Source organism: Lepisma saccharinum, chromosome 26, assembly GCF_977018435.1.
Source record: "Lepisma saccharinum chromosome 26, izLepSacc3.1, whole genome shotgun sequence".
NCBI lineage: Eukaryota > Metazoa > Arthropoda > Insecta > Zygentoma > Lepismatidae > Lepisma > Lepisma saccharinum.
Genome location: NC_139254.1, coordinates 4,718,971 through 4,742,400, shown reverse-complemented (window position 1 = coordinate 4,742,400; position 23,430 = coordinate 4,718,971). Strand labels below are relative to the sequence as shown.

The 23,430-nt window shown below is 38.4% G+C and overlaps 1 protein-coding gene across 7 annotated transcripts in view; it reads right to left on the bottom strand.

Moving 5' to 3' along the window:
- The window catches only part of Stacl (SH3 and cysteine-rich domain-containing protein), a 908,463-nt gene that overhangs the window by 695,796 nt on the left and 189,237 nt on the right, over positions 1 to 23,430 (bottom strand). The gene's annotated exons all lie outside the window — the stretch shown is intronic.

Genomic DNA, 23,430 nt, shown 5'->3' with positions numbered 1-23,430 from the left:
AACAAAAGATTTTATGATGCACACAATATCCTGTGGGGACAAATAACAATAAACGGGACGTTGATAGTTCCACCCATGTATGTATTGTCGATCATTTCCCGTCGGCCTCTATTCCACGCCCCCGTCAGGGTGTGGTGTGTGAAACAAACGATTCCCAGTATAAAACTCAAAAAGCGAAAGTTGCTGCTGTGTTTGCTTCCGTCATATTCCCCTCTGATTCTATTGTTATCGGGGATGTGATGGATTCTTCATTCAGAACCGTGGGAAAGCTGAAAAAAAATAGAATCTCTTCGGGCGAAAGAGGATGCAAGGTGAATGGGTTCGGGGAGGGGTTGCTGTGGATAGTTTGGTCCGTGATGAAAATGTTACATTGGGCGACGAAACACAATTGCTCCACAGTGGGACAGGAAAAATTCTACCGAGCGTCGCTATCCACGCGAACATTAGAAATTGCCTGAGTGCCTTGGGGGCTGGCATAGGATTATCGATTTTTGTTTTTAGAGAATAATTTATGTAAGATTCTAGTATCGAGAATAAACAATATTGATTAAATTTTTGACAATATTTACAGTACAAATCTAAACTCGTGATGATTTCGTCGCCACCATGCACCCCCGGCGAGGTTATATAGGGGCCAGGGATCCTAAAAAACAACAATTATTATTTTGTTTGCTTGCGCCACAATACGGAAAATAATAAGAGGCATACGCACGCGCGCACGTATGTGTGTGGCACATCGTTCCCTCCCCGAGAGAGAGGTTTACGTAGGTCGCAATACATAAACATTTTTGGTCCCGGACTTGGAAAATTACGATAAAATACACTCATCTTTCAAAAAATAAAAAAATGAGAGGAGAGGTTTACGAAAATCACGATATATATAAACATTTGGCTCCGGACTTGGAAAATTACGATAAGGTGCACTCATTTTTTCAAAATGAGAAGATGAGAAGATGAGAGGAGAGGTTTACGTAGGTCGCAATACATAAACATTTGGTCCCGGACTTGGAAAATTACGATAAAATACACTCATCTTTCAAAAATAAGAGAATAAGAGAATAAGAAAATGAGAAGATGAGAGCGCACGCGTGTGTATATGCCACATCCTTCCCCCCCGAGAGAAAAGTTTACGAAGATCACCATATATAAACATTTGGCCCCCTTGATTCCAGCACTCCAACTTCATCTCTAATGTTGACGACAATGTTCTAAAGGTAGAGAGAATAAGAAAATGAGAGAATGAGAGAATGAGAAAATAAAAGGATGAGAAGAGAGGTTTACGAAGATCACGATCTACAAACATTTGGTCCTTAAAAAATGAGAAGATGAGAAAATGAGAAAATGAGAAAATAAGAAGATGAGAAGATGAGAAAATGAGAAGATGAGAAAATGAGAAGATGAGAAAATGAGAAAATGAGAAGATGAGAAAATGAGAAGATGAGAAAATGAGAAAATGAGAAAATGAGAAGATGAGAAGAGGAGAGGAGGAGAAGAGGAGAGCTCCTCTTTCACTCATCACTGCCTTTTTGCACCCGTGAAACGTCGTCAGCGTAATAAATGAGGCGCGGAACGGGGAGAGAAAGTGAGTTTTTCAACTTTTTGTGGTCGTTTGGTCAAGAAATCAGAGTTGGCCTGGGAGTCACAAAAATACTCTACTTACTGGCTCAATTTCCATCAAAAATTGTCACGTATTATCATAGACATGAGCGGTTTTGATCTTTGATGACATCACAGCGGGAAAATGTATTGGATAGCTCGATTATCCAACCAACACTTTTCCTAAAATACCTACTATCCTTCCAGCGCTGAAGTCAAGCAGCGTCGTGCTGGGACACTACTTCGATGGATGACTGTCTGATCATCTTCCTCCCTTCAACCTATCAAGGGGCACAAGTTTTAATCTATTCATCACAAGTCGTTCATTCATCGCCCGCGACAGTTGTGTGGCGTCAACTCGACAACATTACCAGAAAACACAGCCAAAGAACACCCGTATAAGAACGTTTGGAGACAAAGCTAACCAGCTGGAACTTCCCACTCAATATTCCACCATGATCTGACCGACCTACTATGTATTGACGAAAAAAATACAGTAAAATCTCGTTAATCCGAACTAATGATGGGGGATAAGTTGACCGGTTTAACGAAAGCCCGGATTAACTGAAATGAACTAAAAGAACAGTAGAAAGTGCATTAAAACTCCGTTTATAGCAACTAAACACGTTTACTATGGTGTATTTAAAGGGCATAGGTTTGTACGCCCACGTATTATAGTGACCAGAATTTTACGAGAATATGCCGAGGGTATTCCTGTGTCAATGCGACTTCTTCCCGAAAGTCTGCAGGAAACAGAATTTTATCAGTGGTTGACTGCCTTTCCTTTGGGAAGTTCTCCCATGGACGTTGGATGTACGTATTCTTAACCATTACGGAGCAAAATGACGAATGCGATTGTTGACTTCTAGCCACATTTTAAACCTTGCCTTTTGCCTGTCCGGATTAAGCGAAGTCCGAAATAACGAGGTTTTACTGTATCCACTGCAACTTTTCTACAGAACCAAAACTAAGGGCAGAACAATTAAATACACAGACCTGCATGTGTTTGGATGACTCACAGATGACTGTTGTCCCTGAATAATTTCAGTATGCTGATTTCAAAAATGGAATCCATTTTTACCCATTACGTCTAGCTTTTTAAGTGCCTTTATTTCACAATAAAATGTGTAGTTCCATGATTTGCTCAATAGATGGCTCTGTTTAGATGATGATAAAATGTTGGTTTTCAAAATACAAATCCTTCAATTTTGAACTATATATGCACATAAAGTAGTAAGCATTTAATCCATCTTCTATCTTCACAAGACACATTAAAATGAAAATTGTAAACTTTGATTACGTAAATTCCATTTTCGAAATCCCTCGATCAAAATTTCCTTCACAAAATGTTCAAAACTCAATGTTATAATGTAGTGTGTTCATTGAATTTAATGACGTGGAGAAAACTCCTAATGTAATTGGAAGAAATGTATGTCATATCCATCATCAGCATTCAAAATACTTCCATAATCACCTATTGGTTTGTAAACATTCGAAATTTCCTTTGTTTAAATTTATTTTATTGCATTCTGTAATAGGCGTAATGGAATAGCAAATATGATAATTTTGATTGTGAAATTGTGAAAAATCCTGACGTGATGGGAAAAAATGGATGTAATTTCCGTGATGAGCATTCAAAATACTTCCAGAATAACCTATTGATTTGAAATCATCCGATTTCTTTTTCAAAAATGCAAGGTGGTGATACAGTAGCTACGTGTGCTCATCATGAACTTTCTATCAATACGTATAAGAAAAAACTTATGAAAACTTTTCTGGTCCTCCTAAGAGACAAGTGCACCAATGATGTAGCATCAAATCCTTTATCAAAAGTACATATTGCAAAGCAAAACTAATAATCCTGCAATTACTCTAGATGTTTCTAGACTAATAATGTCAGAAAAACGCCTAGCAAATCACAATTTCATTAGAACATAAACTCTGCCATCTTGCGACAATTATATAACTAATGACGGTTTTTTGTATTTGTCTTATTCACCATTTATATTTAGGATACCTTTTCTACGATCTGAACAAAACTCAATGTTTTGAAGCCAGATAATAACAATTATTATAATAAAGTTTTAATTATTTACATAGTTTAATTTTATTTTGCTTTTCTCACATTTTTGCTAATCGCGATGATGAGGATAAGTAATGACATGAAATTGATGAAGAGACAATCACAGAGAACACCCATTACCAGGTCGGGATTCGAACCGTGGGGTTCTAACGCGGTGTGTTAACCACTCCGCTACTGAGGCCGGTTAAAGCTTTATTAGTATTAATATTTTTACACTAAATATTTACGTACAATTACTTGTATTTCTTACAAACTTTACGAATGGGACATGAAAGGTTGCGTCACGGGAATTTCAATAAATCATTATTTCTCTTCATTTGTTACTATACGTGCGCATGTTTGCACTAAACATGGTTTTAACTTGTGTCTGCTCGGTCCTGTGTAATGCTGACAAAATAAGGATTGTTGTGTTTTGTTTTTCGCCAAAAATACTTCTGACATTTTTAAACGGTACTCTCTTCTTCACCAAGTACAAATAAAAGGATATTATTATTATTATTTTTTTGTTATTTAGAGTCCCTTTCCTGCCAGTTTTGATGAGTGATGATATAATGAAGGGACATCAAAAATAACACTCATGCCCAGGCAGAGTGCTAACCATTCTGCCACCAAGGTAGGCGCAAATAAAAGGAAATCAACAGACGGGAGTGTCACTACATCAGAAACTATATGAATAGCCACAGGCTATATATACCAACTCTTACATTGTTTCATGGACCGGTCGTATTGATAGCAGAAGAAAATATTTATCTATCATGACGAAATGATCTGTTTGAAATAAGCGAACGAGGGCATGAAGATGTAATAAATCTGCAATTATTATTATGCTACTGGCAACAGTGTAGCCACGCAGCTGTGCTCAGCGCGGAGGGAGAAAGAAGGGATCGGGGTGAACCTCCCATTTTACTGAAACAGACAATAGCTATGAACCGTGTTGGATTGTAGAATGGAAATGTGCGTGAGGTATCGATTTTGAACGATCTCAGTGGGATCCGAACCACATGTCCCTCCATCTGCTGGATGGATGTTGTGGAAATTATTGTCGTACTGCTGGCAACACTGCCGCCATGCCGTTGTGCTCGGCGCGGAATGAGAAAGAAGGGATCGGGGTGAACACGACCTTGAACCGCCAATTTTATTGAAAAGGACTATAGATCATTGCACGCTATGGACTGTTTGCGTATTGAGGAATGGAGAGGTGCATCGAGTAATGATTTTGAAGAATCGCAGTGGGATCCGAACCACAGTGCTTACACCGCCTGCTGGATAGATCTAATGGAAATTATTGTTATGGTACCAACAGTACCGGGGGCGAACATGACCTTGAGCTGTCTATTTTACTGAAACGGACTATAGTTTGGGATACTTTATGAACTGTGTGTGCATTGTAGGGTGGAAATGTGCATCAGGTATCGATTTTGGGCGATAGTGAAGAGAGGCGGCCTGATGAAAGGGGAACATGTTGCTTATGAATTAATTGACGAAGGCGTGTGGGATCCTTCTAGCGCCGGAGCAATTTCCTGCCACCTCATTAAGTTCAACCCTGGACGGGACGGAGGGGGGGGGGGAGGGAGAAGGGGGTGAAAAATCAAGGGAACCATCTTGCAATTTGAGAAGGTCGAAGGCTGCTCACGTATTCGCTCATTCCAGTACTTTCCCTAAAAGGGTTCAAACTAAGAAACAGGAAATTTGATAGGCCACGGTCCCTCCCCCCTCCCTCTGTCTGGTATTATATTTATAGCGGATTCGGCAAGATAGGAGTTGTAGGAGGAAGAGAGTTCCGGTACAGGGTAAAATTTATGGAGCCAGTGGCGGATTGACCGCCTTCTATTGTGAGGCTTGGATGACTTTCTTTTTAACTGTCACGTTATATGCAGTAAAGGTTCATTGTCTTGTTGTAGACATTCCAGTAGTGTGTGCTACGACGCCAGGGGTCCCGGGTTCGAAGCCCACACTCAGAGAACTAAATGCATCATATCGATTGATGCACTAAAGTGTGTTTTATGGCTTCTTCAAAGAATCAGATTCACATTTGATTCATTTGGGTGCATTTTTGTATGTCGTGAAAGCAACACCAAAGTGCATCATTCGATTCAATAGAGGATTTCTTTCAGTCGAGATGCACTTCAATGCATCAGTTGATGCAGTTTGATGCACCAGAATGCATCTTTTTTGATGATGCACTTAAACGTTTCGTCTGAACTAAATAAACTCTGTAGCTCAGACCAAACGTTTAAGTGCATCATCCAAAAAGATGGAGGAAGGCAACTGATGCATTTGTGTGTGCAGCCTGGACATGGCTGTTCTTTATGACTGTTCCATCATCAACTTCAACCCATTCTCATCTTCGCGATTAGACCAAAATTGAAAGAAAGGCGAAGTAAAATAAACCAAAGCAATTAATCAGTCAGTCAAAAGAGCTCTGTCTGAAGACGTGATGTAATGTCATCGCTTTGTAATCAAGGGATCCCGGGTTTGATAACTAGTGGAGGAACAAGGTAGATCCATACCCACTTTAAACTGTAGATCCAGTTCGAATTAGTCTATCTGTGTATAAAGTGAACTTCAAACTCAAACCAAATCCTAATTTTTGATGTCAAGGTCGTCGAGGATTTATGTCAGTTGACGATTTAATGTTAGTCTGAGCTTGAGAATGATGTTGCTGCATGTTCATTTAAATCTGACTTTCTTTTTACTTTACATTGATTATTTTTTCTTTTTTTTACGAAACCACGCTTAAAATTGTTTGCGTGCTTTTTGGCACCATACACACAGACATGGACATCCGCAGATTTTTTTCCAGGGAGGGTCAAGGAAGGTATTTTTAACATGAGCGGGGCAAACAAGGCACATTTTCTCCAAAAATAGTGTTGTTCCCTAAAAAGAACATTGCTTAAATTTGAATTTATGGTGTTCATGCAATAATTAACACATATTATTGTGGCTAAAATGAAATTATGTGTGTGAAATTTATGGTTGACTTTCATTTTCCAGGGGGGGGCACGGCCACCCGCCCCCCTTCCCCTTCCGGACGCCCATGCACACAGATACATGTTTTGTAAGAAAGCTTTCTCTTGTAAATGGCCCTGTAAAATATTTAAACAGTGTGATTTAAGCAAATAAAACATTATATGTAAATATACATTTTTCTGTTTCTGATACTCTAAATATGAACCTACCATGGAAATGTTTGTTGAGCGTGTTAATGAAACTTTTCTTACAGTGAAAATAAAACATTCTGGATGTAATCTATAATTGTAACTGAAAATATTTTTATAGTGTTTGTCACTGAATTTTGGCGATTCTTTTAATGATAGTTTGCAAATTATCAGCTGCCATGTTAATTTACAGTTTAAACTAAATAATTAGGTAAAGTGCAACCCTGTGCTATGCACCACGCCATGAAGGCGTATAAGGGGTCTGGGGTTAGGGCCTCACACTTTCTTGATCACAGCCGAAGGTGGAAAAAATCCTTGTTTTGTATATTTTCTTAAACAAAATGTTTGCTAATTTTGCCCATAAAAATTATTGAATTTTAAATCAAAATAAATTTAACTGTGTTTAGGGTTTACATATTACACTTAGCTTCGTATGAGCTTCACCCCATCAGAACATATATTTTATTTCCTTTCTTTTCCTCTCTTACAACCAAATAAAAACCATTAAATGATGACAAGATTAATGTGCTTTCACATAAAGTTAATCTGATATCTACAAAATCCTTATATGCATTACCCTATAAATTATTTATTTAAAGTGATTTAAATCAGTGATATTTTTTTAAAGAAAAAATCACCTGAATTAAATCTTGACTTAAATCGCGCATTAATACAACCTGATTTAAATATATCCATCTTGGCCAGAAGTGACATAAAAATGAAGAAAAGTAAAGGAAATTAATCAATGAAGCGATGCGTTTCTATAGTGCAGAGGTTTCCAAACTTTTTCGTTTCGCGGCGCCGTTAGTGTTTCAATATTTTTCCGCAGGGAGGCGCCCAAGTCAGAATGTATGCCTATCTACCACTTGCAACGCTCAGTTAGTGCGGTTAGGTTGCTGGCCTTAAGTTAAAAAATAAACACATATTTCAAATTCAGAAACATTTTCAATGTAAAAAAAAGTACTAAATAAGCACATACAGTAAAATCTCGTTAATCCGGACTTCGCTTAATCTGGACAGGCAAAAGGCAAAAAGGAAAAATGCAGAATGCAAGGTTTAAATGTGGCTAGAAGTCAACAATCGCATTCGTCATATTGTTCCGGAACGGGCTCGATTGCATGGCTTTACATTTTACTGTACTGTATAATGTACTTAGGCCTATGCCCTTTAAATACACCATAATAAACATGTTTTGTTGCTATAAACGGAGTTTTAATGCACTTTCTACTGTTCTTTTAGGTTATTTCAGTTAATCCGGACTTTCGTTAAACCGGTCAACTTATTCCACCCACATTAGTCCGGATTAACGAGGTTTTACTGTATTCGATTCTAAAACCATTGGTTTGGTTTGGTTATTCTACTTCGCTTTCTTGTGCCACGTTTGGCTAATTTGCGAAAATGGGGATGACTGATGATATGATGAATAGACACTCACAAACATCCATGCCCAGGTCAGGATTCGAACCCGGGACCCCTGGCGTCGTAGCGCGATGTGCCAACCATACCACCACGGAGCCGGCTAAAACAATTGGTAGACTGAACAAGTAAGTGTCATTTCAAAGAAAATGTTGGAATTTTTCGTGGCGCCCCTGTAAGCCAGCCACAGCGCACACTTTGAGAACCAGTGCTATAGTATACAGGGAAGTCAAAGCGGTTAGTGGAATATTTTCTTTATTTCAATTAAAAATTGGATGTTTCATCAATGTTATCTAATCATCATTCATCCTCAATTTGTTTGACACCCATGTAGGTTAATCGGGACTGGATGTACAGTTTAATGTGGTGTTCGAATTACTCCTTGCAACGACCAATATCACAAGTTGAAATGTAATCTTTTGGTGATCTCTTCATTTTTCAAGCAGATTCAGTTCGTCACGTAATCGATAGATGGCACTGAAGTACGGACCGTGGGACACACCACCTGTTGATGGTTATCCCGAATTGCATCAGACTGCGAAGGCCGTGGAGTCTTTATAAATAAGAGAATTGTCTCCTGAATCGTCGCGTTCCTGTTGTTTTCTCCTCTGCCCGAGATCCATGTCACGGCTCCTTGCCAGTGTTGCCATAGTCTGGACGCATAATATCCCTAAGATACGCAAAATTCCCTGTAATCAATCTCTAAGTCCTTATTATCTTATTTTTCTTATCTCGGTTTTCCGACTCTATAGGACAATCGCGACGATGGGGATGAATGATGTTTTAGATAAAACAGATGGAAGGAACGCTCACAGACCGGGTCTCGAACTCGGAATCTTTCGATCATAAGTTCTCATAATATTTTTTTCGGGCAATGAGCAGATTGGTTAACGCTCTCACGTTTGGTGTGAGCTGTCCCGGGTTCGATGTTCGGTACACTCATAATGCATCACGTCGAGATTGATGCACTTTTGGTGTACTAAAAGACACAACCAAAACGTGTAATTGAAATGATCTTTCTTGATTTTCTCAGTTGATGCATTTTAATGCATCATGCAGAAGAGATGATGAAAGTACCGTTTGATTCATTTGTGTGTGTATTTTCACTCGCTATAAGTGTAAAATTAGAGGTTTATGAACTTTTATGTAACAGGTGGCCGCATCTCTACTACTGAAAAAAAATGCATACCAAGGCGAGAGTCAAATTATATCTGAATGTACAATTACCATTATAATTTGTTCCACCGCGTATTGAACACAGGACCAGGACATCTCTAGTACAAGAATTAAAGCATTTTCCAGTTAACAAATAGAATAATTACTAAAATTATAAATCTGAAGCTTATACGTATTGTGCATTCCCGTTTTGCCTAAAAGCTTATCAGTACATGATAATGTAATTAATAGGGCTTAGCCGATACCACTTTCAACCGATACGATGCCGATACTCTCACCGATAGAGGAAAAGGTCTAAATATGAGCCCCCTTTCATCAAGCACCTGCCTTTAAAATGCATATCTATGAAATATATACTTAAATGTAATAGCATGCTAAAGTATAGAAGGTCTCCATTTTTTTTTTTAAAAAAAAAGCAATTTCCAAAAAGTGGTAAAATGATGTATTTCAAAATTGTGGTCTAAATATGGGCTACTAGTGGCAATGTCACAAAAAGCAATTATTTTTTTAAAAAAACAGGTCATTAATTAATTACAATTACTCCAATTACAGACGGCAGAAAATCAAAGAACAAAACAAAGAAAGCAATACAATTAGCAAATATATAAACATACATCAACCAATAATACAAGTAATCAATAACATAATCAATAATGAAATTAAACAATCTGGCCATTTCTCTTGTCTTTCACCATACAAGAACAAAGACTTGTGCAATAATTACAGACATAAAATACATATATATATATATATATATATATATATTTAATTGTAGAATACAATGGAAAATAATGGGGGAAATAGTGATACAAATCACACATTCTACTTAATGGGCTGCTTTTATATTTCTGAGTTTTAGGAATTTTCGGAATCAGTAAGTTTCGCCCACGTAAATTACTTTTTCTCATATTGAATTGTAGTTGACTGAGGAAATAACTATTGTCTAATATACCGTTTACAGTTTTATGTAAGTATAAGTGATACAGAATATACCGCCTATTACAAAGATACTCAAAATTAAATTATTCAGCAAATTTTGATATGGCACATTATATCGCTAAAACATTATAAAATTCATATTTATGAATAATCTGTAGTTTTGAAAATCACGCGGATTGGGAAAAATCGAAATTAAGAAAATCATCTAAATATTTGTTGCATTAGACCTTATGGCATAGCCCATATTTAGACCATCACGCTATATTTCTTCTTCAATTTATTTTCGCTCTCTGTGGTACATATTTCACAAACAAATCATGGCATTATAAAAGCCCACATTTGTTTTATGTACCGCTAATATCATAACCTATACAAAGCAGATGAGAATTCAGAAAACGCTGAGTTAAAACATACCTGCAAAAAGTTTTCGGAGGTCGCAATTCTGTAACAGCGTCCAAGGCCGAAACTAACCACCACTTTCTCGTGCGATTTGGCGCCGCAACCTTTGTCCTTGACAGATAACTAGTTCCCATAGCCTCTGCCAGGCTGCAGCACCCGGGAGCGCTGATAACTCCAAAACCCATATTTAAACCTTCGCCCATATTTAGACCTTTTCCTCTACCGATACATGAAAATTGCAATAATTAAAATTTGTTCAAAATATTGATCAATATAAGTGTGTAAATATTCTTCTCCAATTATATGCATCATTTTACCAAGAAATTTGCTTTAGAATATTCAAGAATTACATCATAATATTAAAATAGATGTTATGTAATCACAAAATATAGTTTTTCGTGCAAAATAAAAAGAAAGTATGAATCTTGATTAATTTCCAGGAGAGTTATACTCTGTGAAAATGTCCCGCGGCATTTCCGTGAAAGGTAAATATAACAAAAGTATCCACTAGTTCGGTATGGGGGTTATTCCTGAGTAAACAAAAAATAATCGATCAGACAATTCGATTATAGATGGCGGGGAAAGAACTTCCGGTTTGGCCAATTTTCCAATGTAAACATGTGGAATGCAGATCGTCACCGAGCATATTTCCTTATAAAAGACCAGATACGAAATTGATCATTTTAAATTTTTGAGTGATATAGAGAAACAAAGGTATCTAGAAAAGATTGGCAATTTCCCGGATCCTTTGGATGAAGATTTACGGAAACATAGTAGAATTTTCCAAGGCAATGTTGATCTTCTACAAACAGTTTCATGTTAAGACTTCTACAGGTTGAAATAAAGCTTACATAAATTGTAAACATTGAAATACTTCAATTTTATAACAGTAAAATGTATAATTTTCGACATTGTGTAGTCAAACACAGCCCCTTTCATTCTATCATATGGATTAGAGAGAGCGTTGTCAGAAATTTTTGTAGAGGATAAAGGCCAGTAATAAAAGTAGAAATAATAATAATTATTATTATAACTCTTACAAATGTTATACAATAAATAATTACTAAACTAATGAAATAAACAAATTTTATTCTAAATTTATTATTATTATTTATTTATTTATGCTACTCGAGTACATAATAGCACAACAGTTAAAATACTGAAATGCACAGTTATTGTGTCGTTCAAGAAAAGACTTTATAAGTTTAAAAAAAAACTACTAATAAAGAAAGTTTATATTGATTACATTAAATTATAATTTTTGGAATTCTGAATGATTGTAAACAGTTTCAATTTTTAAATATAGTCAACGCATGTGCGATAGACAAAAATGATTTTCGAAACACGTAAAATATTTTCATTTGAATTACTCCGGTGACGTAGTGTCGTCTATAAAGCCTATTCCTCGTGTTTGTGTCCAGTCTTTTTGCTTTACTGACTGTATTCACTGATTTTTCCGTATCGGATCTGTCTGAAAACTATGCATAGATACCCGAGAAAAAAAATATTTGTTCCCAACCTCGTGTTGTAACCAAAAGCCACACAAAAGATTGTCGTCTTTTCTTAAGACACTGTCTTTACACCTTGGTTACTCTATTGAAAACCGGAAGTAAAGTTCCCGGCTGCGCCAATGAAGCACAAAACTGTAAACATCCGGTGAATCGCCCCCCCAACCGATACTTCCCGATACCGATACCAACCCATCGGCATCTGTATCGGCTCAGCCCTAGAAATTAATATCCCATTTTTGGTGAAACGGGAATTCCCGTTTCGGCTATTTCCCGTTTCGCACTATTTTAAACTGAAAGGGAGATATTTCGAATGGGGGAAATTTGTATCATACTGTTTCTGCTATAGACATGATGATCAACACAAACGCCAACGACTTTGGAACACAGCCTTAATACGAACAGAAAATCAGAGATTAAGTTTCTACGAGGGACAGTCAGATGAAACGCTTAATTTGTTTCTTTCTTTTTATATCTAGTAGATTTCTGCATGTAAAGTTACACAAGTTCGCTGCATTTCAGCAAAGACCTACATATATTTTCAAGCCTGAGTTAGTGCCTGTACACCTCAAGAGAAGGAATCTTTGGAATCTCTGTGCAGTCACTTATGAGCCACCGCGAAGGTCTTTCACCCATCTGACTGAGGCCTTCGTCGAACTTTCTCCTCTATTTGTAAATTTCTGGCGTGATAAGCATGCATAGACACATTGAATTTTCATTTGCCGTAGAATGTCTGTAAGGTTTAGGCTTCCAGAGGGCAAGAAACCACTGCTCTTGGCTGGTGCATGTGTATGCAGGAGGCGCCATCTTAAAAATCACCAAACTGTTGTTGTGAAGCTCACTTGATCAGTGTTGCAGCCTTGAGGTCGTTTTGTAAATAAGAGTCGATACCTCAGGTCAATTTGAGCTGTTTACAGTCCGTCCTGTAATTTTTGTCGGACTTAAGGTTATTTGACTCTGCCTCGTATATAATATGGTAATATGAAACCCCACTTTGCTTTTGACCTATTTTGTCTGAACTATTTTGCCGTCTTGAAAAACATTACAGCTTTTCATCAAACGAGCAAGCTTGAATACATGTAAATTCATGAAAATGTTACAAAGTAACGTCTGGTTCTGTACGTCGCTTGTAAATAATCAAAACAATAAACAAAGTTGCTTCTCGAATATCCTGCATTGCACATATGGCGACTGCATATGTCCTATGACCTTCAGGACAAACCAATAAACAAGTGACAACTTTTGTCACTAGAGTGCAGCAGCGTGTTCTTCAAATTACGATTGGTACCATATTATCAGCAGGGTTCCATATTACCACCTTTTCCTCTACGCAAAGTAATCTATTTACACAATTATAGATAATGGTAATTGTATAATAGCAAATAGCCTTAGGTTATGTTAAGTTTAGTCATATTAGTGAATAGCCTTAGCAAAATATAATAAATAAATGTATGTGTATATTGTGCAAGTAAATTCAATATGCCCTTTCATCTTCCTTCTTTCTCTACGACAAACCGTATATCTACGTATAACCGAACCCTCAGAGTTCAGACACCTATTGAATCATTAAAATCACACGTTTAGTAAATTAATTACGCTTATACACACTAAGCCTATACCTATAGCAAGGTGTCTACCAAAATAACAAATACAAAATTCTTGACTTTTTCAAGACTTTTTATTGAACTTTTATTTTTCATTTTTCTTAACATTTATCGCCCCCTACTTAGGTTCAGTTGCAAAATTAAGGAAAGAAACATTTTATTCAATGAAAAACTCCTACCACAAGGAAAAATTTAATCTGTACTTTAGCAAGAGATTTAGACTTGTTTTTATTATTAATGCATGTAAAAAATAATGCTTCAAACTTCATCCTGGAGTGGGAATGGCCACATTTCTTTAATTCATATTTTTGCAAAACTTCAAACATACAAGAATGTAATTCTTAAGAAACAAAGTGAAAATATCTTGACTACAACTCAATACAATTTTAGGTTTCCAAATATTCAAGTTTAACAAATCCTAACACAGGCATATAACAATGTAAATTCATTATAATATTAAAAAAATAGCAAAAATTCTAGACCACCAACATAATTTTCTTGGCTTTTTCTTGACAATCTTGACAGGTAGACACTCTGCTACAGGGAACGTACGTATTAAAGGCATAGCAAATTTCCCTAATTAAAAATAATTCCCTTTCAATATTATTAGGCGAAAATAGAATTCTTGTTTCACCGGACAGGTGTCAAATCAGACCATCTCTTGCTGACAAGCCATTAAGAGAAACAGGATATAATATTGCGTTGGTACTGCCTAAATATTCAATCTTTATATTATATCAGCAAGGTAGATGTTTTGAAATCCAATATTGTAAAACGTCCCAGTTCTGTAGTGGTAAAAAGTTAGGAACTCGTAGCAGCAACAAGCAATTTATAAATAATAATAATAATAATACACGAAGATTATGCTAGATATTAATAGGCACAATACCAAACAAGGTAAACTTTTCCGATTTCGCACTGTAATGCTAAGGAATTCCCATTTGTTTCCTTCCAACCTATATTTCTCTACGATGTGGAGAATTTTTCCTCCATATGGCAACACTGTTCCTGGACCCGTGCCATAGAAGTTGCCCTTGTTGGCGAGGTTTCGGTACCCAAAAAGCAACTGGTACGCGATTGAAGCGGAGAAGGTCACGTGGCGCATGCGCCGGAGGGGAATTCGCTGCTGGGGTTCACAATCTCTCCCCCTCCCGCTTTGCCGGCGCTCGCTTCCCCCTCCGGGCGTGCAGCTCTATTAATTGAATAAGTATTCACCGCAAGCGGCCCTGAACGAACCCGCGAAACAATCACGGAGCGGGGACGGATGGGGGAGGGTACGTAACGGTGATTTCTTGATCTCTGCGGAGGGAACAATTGAACTTCGGAAGGCCGCAACTTCACCGTGTGGTTTTCCAAGAGCAAGGGTGGCGGTGGGTGGTGAACTGTTCTTCATAACAGTTCTTGTTTTCACAAGTTGAACCAGTTTAAATGCTCCTGTTAGGAATTGAACATGTGACCACTTGATTACGAGAAGTCGCAGATTTGGGATGAAAGCGAACTAGAGATGGACGCAGTGATGTGCCGTAGACTAGAAGTTTACGTCTACATGCGCTGTCTACATGTAATCTACGCGTAGATTACATTGGGATGTAGTTTACATAGACTACGTAGACAATCTAAAGCGCATTAAAATTAATTTTCAAGGTTTTCATAAAAGGAAAGTGACATTTTCAACTATATTGGTTCCTAACGAACTGACACGAATCCTATTTCCAACAACATTTCTCTTTTCTGCTATCATCAACTATGGAAGACAAATAGTATGCAAAAGGAAACAACAGATGGCAGTCGTGAGGCAAAAGTAGTCTTTTTCCAATAAAACACTAGAATATTTTCTATGTTGGTTTTTTCCTAGGTAAGAAATTGTTCTAGTTTGGAAGGAAGAGCATGAAAAGTTTTCCTCACCCATCAGGAACTGATACGTAGTAGGATATAATTTTGTTTTACTTCCCCGGCTCCCTTTGCTAAGTTATTATATTTTTGCCATGTTATTTACATAGATTACGTCATCTACGTGTATAAAATAGTTTGATTTTTTTTCCGTGGAGGAGCAAGCATGGTAAATTGTTCCAGTGGGCAAACGAGGTATTTTCCCCCATAATAGTGTTGCCACCTCAAAAACACTTATTCAGGATTGAAGCTATCACGTTCCTGCAACAGCCTTCTATAGCTCTTTGCAGTCTTACAGCGGGCGCTCTATATGCTGGCAAGGTAAGTGGGGACCGGGAAACAACCAATCCAGAGCGATAAGAAACGAGGTGGACGTAGTAGTTCCTCCCCTCGACGACTAGCTCTCAGCGCCACCGCTGTTGTCTGGTCGGTCTGCTGGGTATTTCCCGCTCCCCACTACCCTTGCCAGTATATAGATCGCCCGCCGTAAGAGTAGACAGGAGGTATAATAATTAACATAAATTCAAGTCAAGTCAATATATTGGCGGGCTGTGTTTGTATTTTGAGTGTCAGCCCTTGTTGAGCTCGGACTCATTATTTTCATTGTACTGGCGACATGGCAGGATTTCCTTTACGTTATTTTAGTCCTCACCGCAACTTCGCGGTTTGGATACATAAATTACTGGGAATGAAATGAAATATGTGTGTGTAATATATTCCCATACAGCACAAATCTTCCAGGAATATCCACTGGATATCCACAATGTCCAGATCAGTTCCATGGATATTATGGATATCCAGAACTGGATATCTGAAACTCGACCAATTCTTGATATCTAATACACAGTCTAAACATGTGTAGAACTGGCTGTCAGAAACATGTGTAGAACTGGCTGTCAGAAATATTGTCCAATTCCGAATATCCAATACGTCGCCAGATCTTGTCCAAAACTGGATATCCAAAACACATCCAATTCTGGATATCCAAAACCTATCCAGATCTTGTCCAAAACATATCCATTCCTGGATATCCCCTGGATATCACGTATGCGGACAAATGGATATCCAGGGGACGTCCAATGGATGTCTATTGGATATTCCTGGATATCTATAGGATATCCAAAACTTCCAACCCGAATATCCAAAGAATATCCAATGGATGTCTTTTGGACATTTGTGTGCTGTGTGTGTTTTGATGGTAACATCCATTTTCCACGGGGGGGTGGCCCCCTTTCCGAACGCCCAAAGAGCCAGATCCGTTCACTCGAACACTTTTCGCCCACGATTTTTTCACTCATTTCCTCCATGAACCTCTCTCCCTTTTTTAACAGAGAGAGGGAGATTTCTCCAGACTCACTATCTCCCTCACTCTTTTTTTCTATCTGTTTCTCTGGGAAAAACAAAGGAGGAAAGAAGGACGGAGAGAGGGGAAGAGTGAAACAAAGAAGGAGGGGTTAAGCGAAGAAAGAAAAGGCTTCCCTTCTTGACACGTGGAAGGAAAAGTGAGATGAGGTAACGGAAGAAACTTGGAGATTCAATCAACCCCACCGGTGGTGCATGACGTTCCTCGTGTCGGCCCTCTCGTCGAGAAGAAGTCAATTTTACTCGACTTCGCATTGGACACAGTCGTCCCACGCATCGTAATTTGATGAAAGGTCTGTGCCGTGTATGTAATGCTGATTAAGTGATCTCCACATCCATATCGAATGTGACGATATTAATTGCTTCAGATATACTTTTAACCTTCCCAACGATTTATCATCGGTGTTGGGTGATTGTTTGATTTGCTTTCTTTTACTTCGTTTCTTGTGCCACTTCTGGCTAATTTGCGAAGATGGGGATGAGTGATGATATGATGAAATGCATGAATGGATACTCACAAACATCCATGCCCAGGCTAGGATTCGAACCGGGGACCCCTGGCCTCGTTGCGCGATGTACTAACGTAGTTGGAAGATATGACAGTACTTTCAGTAATGTCTTTAGCTTTTTGAGAAGTACGAGTCATTTACATTGTTCCTGATTAAGTTTGTAGCATCTCCTTTCATTTTGAAGGTGTTATGTATGTTCTATGCAAGTCCCTTTCCAGCCTTGCACATTCAGCCCTTCCCAAAGGGCTCTTTACACCCCTTTCTTAACTTTCAGGTAGCCGACCTCCGTGGCGTAGTGGTTAGCACAGCACGGGTTCGAATCCCGGCCAAGGCATGGGTGTTCTTTGTAAGTGTCATCCCCCTCTTCGCGATTAGCCAAAAGTAGCAGAAAAGCGAAGTTAAATAAACCAAATCAATCAATAATCCATTAACATTCAGGTAGAGATTTTAGATAAGGAGATTCTCCTGAAGGGTGCAAAATGGTCATATGTGCCGACTTATCTATAATATTTCAACTCAGTCATTCACTCTTGTAATTTCTGTCCCTCTGTTCTCTATATTTTCTTTATCTCCACTTCCCTCTTTCGCTTTTTTGTTTTCCTTTTCTCTACGCTATATCTGTCTATCATTCCTTATCACTCCCACTCTGATTTTCTTGTGCCTGTAACCAGACGTTTTGTTATGAGCAAGAGCGTTGAAAGAACTGAAAATCCGATGACGAAAGAAAAACAGAAAGCTGTCACAGGAGAAGAAAAGAGCCATCATCAAGCGCCTTGAGACTTCTCAGGCTGGTGTTTTATGTTTTACAATGCACGCCTCGTCATCTCAACCATCAGCCAATGAGCATTTAAGGAGGGAAGGTGGGGATGAACTTCAGTCTGTGGTTCAACATCTTCGCATATGCTTCAAGAAAGGAACTGTCAATCCAATCCTACATGGATTTCTTAAAGGCAAAATGGAATGAGTTCTTTGGAAATTTCCGAGGTGAATTCTGGTACATGGCAGGAACGTTCAGAGCCACATTCTCGGGATGTGTCGCGTATCATTCGTACAGAAACCAGTGGCGAAGAACCTGTGGACAATGGTGGGGAATGGCCCATCGTGGACAGACTTTGACAACTCAAAATTTACATAATTATTTTATCGTACAGAAGGATAAAAACAGAGACAGAGATTAAGAGACAGAAATAAGATAAAGTGATACAGATATATGGAAGAACACTAAAGGACAAAGCGCGAGGAAATGGGTAAAAAAAAGAAATAGAAAGATAAAGCTTGGCGGAGTTGTTAGCACATGGCGTGACAACGCAAAGGGTCCCAGGTTCAAATTCCTGCCTGGGCATGGATGTTCGTGAGTGTCTTTTATCAATTTAAAAAATGATAGAGAAACTGATATTTAAGCAAGGATAGAGAAAAACTAAATATGCTGACTAAGGCAGTAATTTATTAAAAACATAAACTAAACGTAACGTTTCAACCTTCTAGCAAGGTCATCTTTAGACTCTGTATCAAGTACAAATGTAACAAGGTACAAAAACAGGGCATTTCAACAAGAGGCTGAAAGACAGGTTGAAACAACATAGAGATGATGTACGACTTAAGAGAGAGAGAAATGCGATATTTAAACACATGAGAGAAACAGGACATGACATAGAGTGGGATGAGGCTAAGCAGATAGGAAGGGAGAAGAGAATGCTAGTGAGAAAATGGAAGGAGGCCAAGGAAATAGAGAAGAAAGGTGAAGAAGACACAATGAACTGGAATGGGGGACTGAAGATAAACAAAGAATGGAAGAAGGTGTTAGAAAGAGTGGAAAGGACAAGAGAGAAAGGAGAGAAGAAGGAAAAAGGAAAAAGAGCGTGAGATAAAGAGTCCAATCACATTCCCGATGGAAGAAAATGTTTATCCTTTCAGGTGAAAGTACAGTTGACAAGGGAAAGCCACCTGCTAGAATGTTCCACAACAACTTTCTAATACTCTGGAGGGGAGTAATGTTTGTGTATATATACCGTCCTGTTTTTGTACCTTGTTACATTTGTACTTGGTGCAGAGTCTGAAGAAGACCTTGCTAGAAGGTTGAAACGTTACGTTTAGATATTTTTAATAAAATAAATTACTGCCTTGGTCAGCATATTTAGTTTTTCATATCATGGAAACAAGGCTTAATGGTGTTATACAAGGATAGAGAGAGATATAGAGGTTGTGTTGTGAAACAGACATATAAAATGGGAATAGAGAAAGAAGACAGATTTTGACAGAAAATGACGAAAAGAAAAGATAAAGAATCTGAGGAAGAAAAAGAGTAAGGAGGATAGAAATAGAAGCAGGAAGAGAAAGAAAAAGTTATTTATAGTAAAGAAAGGATAAATAGAGATATAGAGATTAAGAGACAGAAATAAGAGCGAAAGCAATACAAACATAGAGGGGAAATGAGGAAAAAGTAGAAAGACTTAGAAACATATAGAGAAAAGAAAGAAAGTGATAGAGAATCTGATAATGATATAAAGAGAGAAACTGAAGGAAAGAAAATGATAGAAAAGAGATGAAGATAGAAAAAAAATGAAAACGGAATGGTATGAAACAGCACCGCAACGCTCCGATAAGAAGGAACTCTAATTCGATTGGCTGTAAGTTTGAAAGAGAGATTTGTTAACGAATCTCAAAGCCTAGATTTTCTGCTTATAAACCAGTCTTTCAGAGGTGCACAGGAAAATGACAGTTAAACGACTTTTCCTTGCGGTAAGGACCAGCGCAGGTTTCATAGAAACAAGTCTGTCAGTGGTTATAATAAGTTTTTGTATAACTGAAAGATCAAAAATATAAATAAACTGAGAGAGTGAGTCGATAAATGTTTTTGACTTGATTTTCGTTATTTAGCGTCGCTTTTCTGCCAGTTGTAGATAACCACGACGACGATGGTGAGTGGTATTATGAAACTGATGAAGGGACACTGACAAAGAACACCCATAACCAGGTCAGGATTCGAGCCCGGAACCCTTAGCGTCGTGCCGCACTGTACTAACCACTCCGCCACGAAGGTTCATACATGCAGTTAAATTATGGCTATACGTGGAACTACTGGAATTCGAGTGTATACCTGTTCGAGCGAAGAAGCTCTCAATTCCGTACGCCATCTAGCGTTGTCCGTGCGAACTATTTGGCTCTCGAGCGAAATCGTCTCACTTCAGTACTATAGTAGGGACAAATATTTTCAAGAGAGAAGAATGAAGGCCCATGAAAGAAGACAACCTTAATGTCCCGGTGGAGGCACATAGTGGTTCGGATCCCACTTTAAACTGTAGGTCCAGTCCAGATTAGCCTTACTGTGCATAAAGTGGACTTAAAACACCAAATCAATCCAATCAATCGAACCTTAATGCTCTAGATTCACCCGTGTTAGCGATTGTTTATTGTTCGGTGCGTATGAGGGAAGAAAAAAAGAAGGCGAGAATTCACAGACATTTATATAAAAAGAGTTATGCTAAAAACGTTAAGTTAGAAAGTGATTTCCAATCATCGTTTGTAACAACGAATGTTCATTTCTGAATAATATTAAACCATAATCAATTTAAATTTAAATTTGTTATAAACCTTCGAATCAAAGTAACCTTACGAATTAAGCAAATCAATTTACATCTTTAGGGTTAGCTATAAAATAGAAAGTCCGTGCGATAGAAGTTTGCGCATTATAGATAGAAGCGCGTTCAGTCATGAGTCTCAGACTGCAGTTGCTCTTCTCCAGTACTAAATTTTTGCAACAATTGCGAGTAAGTGTAACAATGGCGTAAATGTAGCATGGCGTGACTAGTCATTGAACCATCTGAGAACAACACTGCCATCTATATGTATCGTCTGTAACCAACAACCACATTCTAGTGCTTCACGACATTGCTCCTCCGCACACACATCACCTATCGTATACACCAGACCTGGCACATCAAGATTTCCGTACGTTCCATTGACTAAAGCTCAAGTCTGGTTAAGACATCCAGATAAAATGTTTATAAAAGCACGCGCATTACGAGGGCCGTGCTGAAACAAATACACTTAACACAGAAATATGTATTAGGTAAGGAATTTATTCAGCAAATAAATCTCATCACTTAGTCTTCAAGACTTACATTGCGGCTTCTAAGTAACCAAGTTAGAGAAATCACCCAGACAGACTGGCATCTAACACTAGCATCTTACCTGTAATAAGAAGAGAGAAAAAAATAGTTTAATATTCAAAAAATTAGAATGCATAGGTAGTGTTAATATATAAAGACACTGTATGATCAGTGGCGTAGTTAAGATATATTTTCTAGTGGAGGGGAAAAGGGGTAATTAATTAAAATTATGGGGTACGTCCTTTTTACCTTTCAAAGTATACGAGGAAAAAATCCTCTTATTTAAAACCCTTGCCTTAAAGTTAAAAAAGGGATGCAAAGGACCCACTGACAAAGGTTAAAAGGGCAAGGTTTTAAAGGGCCCTGCACAGGACAAATACAGCACATTAAAAAGGTATAGAATATACTAAAAGTCCTCAGAAACAGTGTAAAAGGTTCGCTCTTCATGAAATCTAAAAACATTTGTTAAAAATCTGTCAACTCCCATCATGGATTATAAACAGTTGGGTAGATTAAATGTTTGACCGAGGAAAGTGAAATCGGCACATTCGATAAGAATATGCCAAGCAATGAAAATAACATTAAAGACGCTACACATTGGATGGTCCAGCCCTATAGGGCTTTTCTACTCTTACGGCGGCCGGTCCTCATGCTGGCAAGGGAAGTGGGGAGCGTGGATTACGCCGCAGACCAACCAGACAACAGCGGTGGCGCCGAGAGTTACAATGTCGCAGTAGGAGGTGCTGCGCGCAACTCGTTCTACAGGCTACTGAGTTTCTTATCTCGCTGGATTGGTCGCTTCCCCGCTCCTCACTTCCCTTGTCAGCATATAGAGCGCCCGCCGTAAGAGTAACAGCAAATCGCCATGGGTGAGATGGCTGTGCCCAATACAAAGCCGAGTTACACATAACTTCGTCTAGACGGTACGGACGGCGCTAGGTGGACGAGAATATCGCCGTCTGCATCAGCACACTTGGCGGCAGCTTCAGCTGCTTCGTTCCCCTGGATACCCACGTGACTGGAGAAGCGGGAATCAACATTGGCAGATAAGGACACGAATGATGCGCTGCTGTACACGATGCCTGGAACTCAGAGAGTCCAGACTCTAGAACATACGGATCGAATCAGTGCAAATGAGGACTCGTTAGAAACTACGAACGTCGACAAAGTGTAGAGCCTTAAGGGCAACAGTTCTGCCTTGTATATAGAACAGGCAGGATGTATCTAACTTTCAGAGTCCACCTACGGATTACACTGACTTGCTTGCACCCATCCGTATAAAAGCCAGTAATATTGGGATACTGGGATCGAAACTCTTTAAACCCCTGCTGGTGTGCCCTTTACACTCTACGAAAGTTTATGGCCGTTATAAAGCGACATCCTATATACAGAGCTACTGTAAATCATTTTTCGGATTTCAAAACACTGTATGTTTAGAAGTATTACAAATACAATAATGGGCTGATACATTAAATGAACTGGAAACTCATGAAGTTTTCCTGACACACTACAAATGTTACATGTGTGCCCCGTTGGTCACATGACACACGTCCAAGCTATAGTCGAGTTCGGTCCATAACATTTTGTAGTAACGGTTATCACAAGCAGTACTGGTGCGTTCCCTGAGCTCTATCAGTGCTGCTGGAAGTGGGGATACGTAAATACGGTTCTCACAGTACCC